General features: G+C 48.8%; 1 long non-coding RNA gene across 1 annotated transcript; it reads right to left on the reverse strand.

Annotated features, from left to right (window-relative positions):
- Positions 1-313: 313 nt before the first annotated feature.
- Positions 314-10,578, reverse strand: LOC147121173 (uncharacterized). The gene is made up of 2 exons (XR_015075387.1): positions 10,205-10,578; positions 314-770 (listed from the first exon to the last, which is right to left on the reverse strand). It is a non-coding gene; the product is annotated as an uncharacterized LOC147121173 (long non-coding RNA).
- Positions 10,579-11,510: the final 932 nt, after the last annotated feature.

The following is an 11,510-nucleotide window of genomic DNA, read 5'->3' on the forward strand; positions in this document are numbered from 1 at the left end:
TGCCGCTTGGTCGGGCTCTAGCCCGCCGCTGTCCGGGAAGGGTCTGCGCACTACCTGTTGCCAGCCCGTTTTGCTGGACCACCTCGACTGGAAAGCCAAGCCTGGCTCTCGACAGCCTCCCCCGCAATTCTCGAGTCTCTGCTGGATGACTGGGCGGTTGCCCGTGGTCGACGCCCGAGTCTCTGGCCTTGACCTCCAATCCACTGATCTCCAGGAACGAATCCCCGGGAGGTGATGCAGAGTTGCAGGTAGGTTCGAACGTGCCTCGTCGCCAATGTTACGTCCGTGTATAATAAGACACAGACTGCGGAGAACGGTACAACCGGTGTTTACTCAACGTGGCTCACACTGCAACTGGCTGTACAGATTACTACTCAGTGCTATATACAGGTGTGGTCACTGCCGGTACTACAGTATACATGAGCTGTAAAAAGTAGTTCCCCCCCTTAAAGGTATATACATTACAGTGGGAAATTTAAAGCAACAGCATCCAGGAGGGTTGGCAAAACTAGCATCACTAAACCTTAAAAAACAAGAAAGAGACCAAAAAAAAAGGCATGACCAAAAAATGATGACCCGCAATTATTTATACATTCACAGACACCACTTTTATGGGCCTTGATGACAGTTCCAGAAGTTGTGGCAAGGGTATGCTTGTGTTCAATTATGTTTGCCAAGCTTTCTTCTTCTGGAGTCTTAGATATGGCCGAGTCTGGAAAATGTTCAGTATCAGCTGAACCAGATAGGTCACTGAGGTAGTGGAACAGATTCTGGTAACAAAAAGAAACAGATTTTCAATTCTATATTTTTTTCCCCCAAAAAAATCCTTTAAGGTAGACAGTACTGTGGACAAGAAAAGGAGGTCTTCACAAAGCTTCACAATTTGATTTCATAATATATTTCCCCGTCATTCAAATTTTATCCAATAAAATACAGGCAGGAAATAATCACATATGGATAGTTGTTCCTAGCTATTAAACAATTACGATCCATCAAAATGAAAAAGCCCAGAAACTTCTTGGGGAAATCGTTAAATAATGATTTTAATTATCTTTATATACAGCTTGCACCCCAACTGTCACATCACTGCCTTGAGCAAAGGAGCAGGGAACAGCAGACGCCTGAGATTTCATTTGTACTTTTCTTTTGGCTTTCGGCTAGGTAGAAGTTATTTTCATCCCTGTGTCTCGACCTTTTTTTGGTGCTTTTTCCCCGTTACAGAAGGTGGCAAATTACATTCTATGTTGTGCATGAGGCTTGTAAATTTTGTACTCATTTATATCATTATGGTGTCAAGCTAAATAAGTTTACACTGGAGGGTAGAATTTTGTTTAAAGCCTATTTTCAGGTGAAGAATGGGCACTGTACTTGGAGTGCACACTTGATCACGTAGATCCAACTAAGGCCCCAAGTTGATCCCCCGATTAATTAAAACAAATTAGGAGGTTTGTCAGCGTTACTGTTTCATTGGCAACTCACCTAAAAGCAGGGGAGGACCGTGGGGAGGTGTCAATAATGCACTTTGCTGAGGCCATTTAAAGGCAGCCTGCAACTCTTAAAGAGGAGTGCACTTTGGCTGCAGACAACTATAACTGAAGGCTGTGGACAATGGCAGGGACAGGGGAATCTGCAAGCCCTGCCTCCTGTTTTTCTGATACTGCGTTGAAGGTATTAGTGAAAGTGGTCAGCAGGAGGAGGGGCATCTTCTATCCATCAAGTGGCTGGAAAATATCAAGGGAAAGCATTTCGGGCGCACTTCCTGCACCATTCCGGCGTGGAATGTCATGCCGCAGAATTCAACTTCACAGCGCCGTTTTGGCAAAATGCATACTAATTTCCACGCCTAGATTTTCATATGGAGCAAGCCCTTGTGGTTAGTTATAAAGGTTATATAATTGATTGATTTACTATTGCAAGATTTTGCTTCAATTTTTTGTTAAGTATTTGTTAAACTTTGTAAATAACTAGTTTGTGGCGGAGCCACCAGGGGGACTCTGTTCTAATGTACATAATCATCTTTAACAAATTATTAGCTACAGAATGAATCTGTATCTTGGTTCATATCATTGCATGTACATAGCGCGGTCCCTTTAAGAATGAGACCAAACGCAATGACGTCATCACGTTGATCCTCCAGCGGCGGGAAAATGTGATGACGTCATGACGTCAGGCTGGGGAGCCGCCCTAGCCAGTCCTCGTGTCATAGAGTCATAGAGTTATACAGCACAGAAAGAGGCCCTTCGGCCCATCACGTCCGCGCCGGCCATCAAGCCCTATCTAATTTAATCCCATTTTTCAGCATTTGGTCCGTAGCCTTGTATGCTATGGCATTTCAAGTGCTCATCCAAATGCTTCTTTAATGTTGTGAGGGTTCCTGCCTCTACCATCCTTTCAGGCAGTGAGTTCCAGATTCCAACCACCCTCTGGGTGAAAAAGTTTTTCCTCAAATCCCCTCTAAACCTCCTGCACCTTACCTTGAATCTATGCCCCCTTGTTATTGACCCCTCTACTAAGGGGAAAAGTTCCTTTCTATCCACCCTATCTATGCCCCTCACAATTTTGTATACCTCAATCAGGTCCCCCCTCAGCCTTCTCTGCTCCAAGGAAAACAAGCCCAGCCTGTCCAGTCTTTCTTCATAGCTGAAGCGCTCCAGCCCAGGTAACATCCTGGTAAATCTCCTCTGCACCCTCTCCAAAGCAATCACATCCTTCCTATAGTGTGGCGACCAGAACTGCACACAGTACTCCAGCTGTGGCCTTGCCAGCGTTTTGTACAGCTCCATCATAACCTCCCTGCTTTTATATTCTATGCCTCGGCTAATGAAGGCAAGTATCCCATATGCCTTTTTAACCACCTTATCCACCTGTTCTTCTGCCTTCAGGGATCTATGTACATGCACACCAAGGTCCCTCTGATCCTCTGTCTTTCCTAGGGTCTTACCATTCATTGTGTATTCCCTTGCCTTGTTAGTCCGTCCAAAATGCATCACCTCTCACTTTTCAGGGTTAAATTCCATTTGCCATTGTTCCGCCCATCTGACCAACCCATCTATATCGTCCTGTAGCCTGAGGCTTCCCGCCTCGCTATTGACCACCCCACCAATTTTCGTGTGATCTGCGAACTTACTGATCATACCTTTTACATTCAATTCCAAATCATTAATGTAGACCACAAACAGCAAGGGACCCAGCACCGATCCCTGCGGTACCCCACTGGACACAGGCTTCCAGTCACAAAAACAACCTTCCACCATCACCCTCTGCCTTCTGCCACTAAGCCAGTTTTGGATCCAATGTGCCAAGGCGGGACTTTATCAAAAGCCTTACTGAAATCCATGTAAACCACATCCACTGCACTACCCTCATCCACACACCTAGTCACCCCCTCGAAAAATTCAATCAAATTGGTCAGACATGATCTTCCCTTGACAAAGCCATGCTGGCTATCCCTAATTAATCCCTGCCTCTCCAAGTGGAGACCAATTCTGTCCCTCAGAATTTTTTCCAATAATTTCCCTACCACTGATGTTAGGCTCACTGGCCTGTAATTCCCTGGTTTATCCCTACTACCCTTCTTGAATAATGGTACTACGTTAGCTGTTCTCCAGTCATCTGGCACATCCCCTGTGGCCAGAGAGGTTCTGAAAATTTGTGTCAGAGCCCCTGCAATCTCCTCCTTTGCCTCACATAGTAGCCTGGGATACATCTCGTCCGGGCCTGGGGATTTATCCACTTTTAAGCCTGCTAAAACCGCTAGTACCTCCTCCCTCTCGATGCTAATATGTTCAAGTATATCACAGTCCCCCTGCCCGATTTCTATGTCCACATTCTCCTTCTCCATAGTGAACACAGATGCAAAAAATTCATTTAAAACCCCACCTACATCCTCTGGCTCTACACACAGTTTGCCACTTTGGTCCCTAATGGGCCCTACTCTTTCCCTAGTTATCCTCTTGCCCTTAATATACTTATAAAACACCTTAGGATTTTCCTTTATTTTGCTCGCCAGTGTTATTTCATGGCCCCTCCTCGCTCTCCTAATTTCTTTTTTAAGTATCCCCCTGCACTTTTTATACTCCTCTAGGGCTTCCTCTGTCTTTAGTCCTTTGTATCTGCCAAAAGCCCCCCTTTTTTTCCTAATCCATTCTCGTATGTCCCTTGACATCCAAGGTTCCCTGGGCTTGTTGGTCCCACCCTTGACCTTTGCGGGAACATGTTGCCATTGTACTCTCTCAATTTCCTTTCTGAAAGACTCCCATTGCTCCAATGTGGATTTTCCTTCAAGTAGCTGATCCCAGTCCACATTGGCCAGATCCTGCCGTATCATATTAAAATCGGCCTTCCCCCAATTTAGAACCTTTATTTCCGGTCCATCTTTGTCCTTTTCCATGACTACCTTAAATCTCACCAAATTATGGTCACTGTCACCAAAGTGCTCACCTACTAACACTTCTACCACTTGCCCGGCCACATTCCCTAGAATTAGGTCGAGTACCACCCCCTCTCTTGTAGGACTTTCTACATGCTGGCTCAAAAAGCTCTCCTGGATGCACTTTAAGAATTCTGCGCCCTCTGAGCCTTTCACACTCTGACTATCCCAGTTAATATTGGGGAAGTTGAAATCCCGCACTATAATTACCCTATTATTTGCACACTTCTCTGAGATTTGCCTACATATCTGTTCCTCTATCTCCCCCTGGCTGTTTGGGGACCTATAGTACACTCCCAGCAAAGTGCTCGCCCCCTTTTTGTTTTTAAGTTCAACCCATATGGCCTCATTAGAGGGACCTGTTAATATATCATCCCTCCTTACAGCAGTAATTGTCTCCTTAATTAATATTGCGACACCCCCTCCTCTTTTACCCCCCCTCTGTCTCGCCTGAAGATTCTATACCCCGGAATATTGAGCTGCCAGTCTTGCCCCTCCCTCAACCATGTCTCCGTGATAGCAACAATATCATACTCCCATGTGTTCATCAACACTTTCAGTTCATCCACCTTATTCGTAAGACTCCTTGCATTAAAATAAATGCCATTTAGCCTTGCCCTACTCCCTTGTGCCGTTACATATTTGCTCTGCCTTCCAAGCTGACTTATTTTTTCCTCTATATTTGGCTGTACATCACCCCCTATTATAGCTCCACTCTGTATCCCATCCCCCTGCCAAGCTAGTTTAAACCCCCCCAAACAGTGCTAGCAAACCTTCCCGCAAGGATATTTGTCCTGTTCTGGTTCAGGTGCAACCCGTCCGACTTGTACAAGTCCCACCTTCCCCAGAAGCAGGCACAGTGATCCAGGAAACTAAAGCCCTCCCTCCTGCACCAACTCTTTAGCCACGCATTCATCTGCTCTATCCTTCTATTCCTATACTCACTAGCACGTGGCACCGGGAGTAATCCAGAGATTACAACCTTTGAGGTCCTGCTCTTTAGTCTGCTGCCTAGCTCCCTAAATTCTTGCTGCAGGACCTCATCCCTCTTCCTACCCATATCATTGGTCCCAATGTGAACCACGACCTCTGACTGTTCACCCTCCCCCAGCAAAGAGTACAGACCTGTAATGTAGTTCTCCTGTGTTTTCGTTTTAAACTCTGTTGATTAGTATTAAACATCGTTTGTTTGATAGACTGACTCGACCTCAGTCCTTTAGTTAGGAATCTAGCCATTCCTACAGTGGTGACCCCGAATTTTCGTGAACAATTTTCGCGGAAGAAGCGAAGCGCGACGAAACATGGAAGCGAACTCCGTGGCTTTGAAGCTCCCACAGTTTTGGAAACAACAGGCGGCCTCCTGGTTCGTCCAAGCAGAAGCACAATTCGATCTCCGAAACATCATTGCGGATCAGACCCGTTACCTTTACGTGGTCTCCGCACTCGCCAGCTCCACGGCCTCACGGATCATCAGCCTGCTCGAAAACCCCCCGGTTGACTCTTAAAGCGCGGTTAATACAGGTCTTCGGGCTCACGAAGGCGGAGCGTGCCCGCCGGCTACTCGCTTTGCCCGAGCTTGGCGATTCCAAGCCATCTGAGTTAATGAGCCAGATGCTCACGCTCCTTGGCTCAGAACCACAATGTTTCCTCTTTCGGGAGTTATTCCTGAGTCAACAACCCAAGCAGGTTCAGGCTGCCCTCGCCAGATCGGAAGCCACAGATTGCGCAGCACTTGCTGCAGAAGCAGGTACGATTTATGTGGTCATGCAGCAAAACTGCGCCGCCACGAGGCACCCCTCCCCCGCGAACGTCGCCCCGATGCCTCCATCCCCCGGCTTGTGCTTTTACCACGCCCGTTTCGGCGCAAAAGCCAGAGGCTGCCGCCCTCCCTGCAGTTTTGCGCCGAAAAAAAAAAACGACATCAACACCAGCAGCAACTCCAGAAAAGGAGGACCAAGTCTGAGGGACGTTCCGTGGCCGCGATGGTGATTGGAAATTCCGGGAAGCTCCTCTACATTACAGATTCCCTCTCAGGCCGGCGCTTTTTATGCGACACCGGGGCGCAGTGTAGCATCCTTCCTGCCTCAGCACTCGATATTCAGTCTGGGATGCACGGCCTCTCCCTCGAGGCAGCTAATGGCGGGGCCATTCGTACCTTTGGCAAACGGCGGGTCCAGGTGTGCTTCGGCGGGCAACGGTTTCAGTGGGAATTTATTACAGCCAAGGTTTCGCAAGCCATCCTCAGCGCGGATTTCTTATGCGTCAACAGCTTCTTGGTGGATGTAAGAAATCGTCGATTGGTCAACGCGGCCACCTTCCACTCCATCCCTTGCTTCCGCAGTTCCGCAACGTCGCACACTGTCTCCTACGCGTTGTCCTTGCCGGACGAGTTCACTCGCCTATTAGGTGAATTCCCGGAGCTGACCAAGCCCACTTTCTCCTCCTCGGCCACTAAGCATGGTGTCGAACACCACATTACTACAACTGGCTCTTCGGTTTACGCGCGAGCTTGGCGCCTGGAACCCGGCAAGCTCGTGGCTGCGAAGGCAGAGTTTGCCACGATGGAAAGGCTGGGGATTATTCGCCGGTCGAATAGTCCCTGGTCCTCGCCTCTCCACATCGTCCCGAAGCCCGGCGGTGGATGGCGGCCATGCGGGGACTACCGACGCCTTAATGACGCCACTACTCCCGATCGGTACCCGATCCCGCATATACAGGATTTCTCCGCCCATTTGTCGGGAAACTCAATCTTCTCCAAGGTCGACCTCGTCCGTGGCTACCACCAAGTTCCCGTACACCCGCAGGACGTCCAGAAAACGGCTGTCATCATTCCCTTTGGACTGTTCGAGTTTCTACGGATGCCATTTGGGCTCAAGAACGCCGCACAGGCTTTTCAACGACGAATGGACTCGGTCCTGCGGGATCTTCCCTTTTTATTTGTCTACCTTGACGACATCCTGATAGCCAGTTCTACCAAAGAGGAACACGTCTGCTTCTCTGCACCCTCTTTTGGCGCCTCAGCCAACATGGCCTCATAATCAACCCGGCCAAGTGTCAGTTCGGCCTACAACAGATTGACTTCTTGGGCCACCGCATTACTTCGGAGGGTGCAATTCCGCTGCAGTCAAAGGTCAAAGCAATTACAGCATTCCCAAGGCCGCAGTCCACCAAGGTTCTTCAAGAATTCCTGGGCATGGTGAATTTCTACCACTGCTTTGTGCCCAAGGCAGCACGACTCATGCAGCCCCTCTACGAGGCCCTCAAAGGCAAGGCCGGAAAGGATACAATAGCCTGGACGGTCGAAATGGACAACGCTTTCGACAACACAATAACCGCTCTAGCCAATGCAACTATGTTGGCGCACCCTCTGCCAGGTGCCACCATCGCCCTTACCACCGACGCTTCCGACTATGCCATAGGCGCTGTGCAGGAACAGTGGGTCAACGGGACGTGGCAACCACTGGCATTTTTCAGCCGCCAACTCCGGCACAACGAACGCAAATACAGCACTTTCGACCGGGAGTTGCTGGCGCTGTTCCTGGTTATCCGCCATTTCTGTTTTTTGTTAGAAGGACGTCCCTTCACTGCATTTGTAGATCACAAACCACTGACCTTCGCCATGGCCAAGACCGGCAAACCGTGGTCGGCTCGACAGCAGCGACAGCTAACTTTCATTTCAGAATTCACAACAGACGTCCAACACGTAGCTGGCAAGGACAACTTGGTAGCTGATTGCCTTTCTCGCGCGATGGTACGGGCGGTCCAGCTGGGCATCGATTATGCTCTCATGGTTACCGATCAGGCATCCGACCCTGAAACACAGGCATATCGCACCGACACCTCTAGCCTCCAACCGACCGATGTGCAATTCCACGCTGCAGGCACCTCGTTACTCTGCGATATCTCCATGGGAGATCCCCGCCCGATCGTTCCAGTCGCCTGGCGCCGCAAAGTTTTCGACGCCATACATGGGCTTTCGCATCCTGGCGTGAAGGCATCTCAAAAGTTAATGTCGGCTAAGTTCGTCTGGAGAGGAATGCGTAAGGATATCCACGACTGGGCTAACACCTGCGTCGTCTGTCAAACGTCTAAGGTGCAACGTCACGTTAAGGCCCCACTGGCCATGTTCGCAGTACCAGAACGTCGATTCGACCATGTCAACGTGGACATAATCGGGCCGCTTCCACCATCGCAGGGGTTCACACACATCCTCACCATAGTCGATCGTACTACTAGATGGCCAGAGGCAGTTCCTGTGGCGTCTACTACGTCCACTGATGTCGCCAGAGCATTCCTCTCCTCGTGGATCGCACGTTTCGGCGGTCCGGCGGACATTTCTTCAGACCGCGGTCCACAGTTCTCTTCCGAGCTCTGGAACGCTGTGGCCCAGGGTCTCGGCACCAAGCTTCACCGCACCACGGCCTATCACCCGCAAGCAAACAGTTTGTACGAACGTTTCCACGGATCGTTAAAGGCATCGCTGAGGGCCAGCCTCCAAGGCGCCAGATGGGTAGATAAGCTTCCGTGGGTCATGTTGGGTCTCCGCACGGCACCCAAAGAGGACCTGCAATCGTCCACCGCGGAGCTCGTGTACGGCCAGCCACTCCGCGTACCGGGAGATTTCCTGCCACTTCCAACTGAGCCGTGGTCCGCAGCCGACCAACTCAGCAGCCACCGGGAAACAGCCAGGGCTTTTGCGCCTATCCCAATTTCGCATCACGGCCTTCCATCTTCACACGTACCAGCGGAGCTAAAGAATGCTGAATTTGTATTCATTCGTCATGATGCCCATAGGGATCCGCTCAAGGCCCCTTACACAGGCCCTTTTCGCATACTGGAGACAGGCGACAAGAGTTTCTCTGTAGACATCGGTGGTAAACCCGACCACATATCCATTGACCGTCTCAAACTGGCACACCTGGACATCGACCGGCCAGTAGAGACCGCACAGCCACCACGACGTGGTCGACCTCCCGCTGCATCCACGCCAGACCAAAGGCTTCCATCCGCCAGCCCGCCCGCTGTTCAACAACGTCCACTCCAAGAATACAGGAGTCGCTCTGACAGACTTGTCAGACCTCCTAGTCGATTGACTTTTACTGTTAAAGACAATTCTGGGGGGGCGCATGTGGCGGAGCCACCAGGGGGACTCTGATCTAATGTACATAATCATCTTTAACAAATTATTAGCTACAGAATGAATCTGTATCTTGGTTCATATCATTGCATGTACATAGCGCGGTCCCTTTAAGAATGAGACCAAACGCGATGACGTCATCACGTTGATCACGTGATCCTCCAGCGGCAGGAAAACGGGATGACGTGATGATGTCAGGCTGGGGAGCCGCCCTAGCCAGTCCTCGTGGAGCCAGCAAAGAGTACAGACCTGTAATGTAGTTCTCCTGTGTTTTCGTTTTAAACTCTGTTGATTAGTATTAAACATCGTTTGTTTGATAGACTGACTCGACCTCAGTCCTTTAGTTAGGAATCTAGCCATTCCTACAAGTTCATAACAACCTTGAGTGTGCTATGGAGAATAGTTCATGTCCTTTTCTCATGTAATGATGTACTTTCACACATTTTAAATGAAATTACCTCAGGTAAGTATTTCTACCATCTATTTAAAGCAGTGGTTCTCAAACTTTCTTGGTTGAAGGACCCCTTTTCAAATGGATTAGTAATCCAATTATAATACTATGTAATACTCATAATATGAAAGTGCTGCATGTAAAGAGTGTTTTAATAATGCTTTTAAGAAAACAGATATTTACTTACAGATATCAGTGAGATGGGTGTACCTGCTTCTCACTGCAGAGTCTGTCTATCCTTGACACTACCATCGATCAACTTTTTGGCGCCCACCACCAGCCTTGGTAACTGCAGTTCTACCTGACGATCTTCGTGCTGCTTGAGTCAAGAGTAAGCAAATGAGCGGCAGCCGGAGGCGGGCTTGGTGCGAGCCAGGAGGCGGGAGGGGAGTGCAGCTGCCACATGTCCCGTAAGGTCGGCCCTGCTTGGTACTCACATTATTTCGCGGACCCCCTGGAAAGTCTCTATGGACCCCCAGGGGTTTGCGGACCCCAATTTGAGAATCACTGGTTTAAAGAACTGCTTACTTATCTCGGGTTACCTCCCTGAAAAAATTTGGTATTCAACTGGTCCTTGTTAATCATGTTAGCATCACGGGCAGCTGCCTATATCAGGCAAAAGGTGCTAACTATTTGCCATTTCCATTGAAGTCAATTACAAAGGCGCTGCTTATAACACATTAAGTGCACCGGCTATTTCAGGCATATAGGGAGTGGAAGCTTTATCATCTTAATGTTCACAAGTTGCTACCAACCTTTCTTAATGATTTTGAATTGATTAACTCTATAACATAGAGAAGCAATACATATTAAATTACACCAATATGTTGCAGCAGCAGGAACTATAGGGAGAATCACAATGATTCCGAGATGGAGACCCGGAAAAATCCACTATTTTGCTTTTTGTACACATCGCGCAGCAGTTTTACCATCCACTTCTTATATCGAGCAAATCACATTAACACCAACGTGCCCGCTATAAGCGGTGGGATCTGCAATGTTATCATAACAACATCTTGCATTTATATAGTGCCTTTAACGTAGCAAAATGTCCCAAGGCTCTTCACAGAAGCATAAGGAAAAATTGGACCCTGAGCCAAAGGAGGATGACCAAAAACTTGATCAAGGAGGTGGGTTTTAAAGAAATGAGGAGGTGGTTTGGGGGGTGTTAGATTGTAGCATCGGAGATGGTTACAGAGATGGGGAGGGTCAAGGCCGTGAAGGGATTCAAACGCAAGGATTTGAGGCATTGGGAGACCAGGAGTCAAAGTACCTCAGTGAGGACATGGGTACTGTGCGAGGGGGCCTTGGTGCAGGATAGGATACATACATCAGATTTTTGAATGAGCTGAAGTTTACGGATGGTGGAGAATGGAAGGCTAACCAGGAAAGCATTTGAAAATTTGAGTCTGGAAGTGATAAAGGCTTGGATGAGGGTTTCAGCAGTAGACGAGCTGAAAGGAGGGGCACAGCTGGGCAATGATATAGAGGTG

This window comes from Somniosus microcephalus, chromosome 3 (assembly GCF_052327205.1).
Source record: "Somniosus microcephalus isolate GS21.2 chromosome 3, FLI_Smic_1.0, whole genome shotgun sequence".
Taxonomy (NCBI): domain Eukaryota; kingdom Metazoa; phylum Chordata; class Chondrichthyes; order Squaliformes; family Somniosidae; genus Somniosus; species Somniosus microcephalus.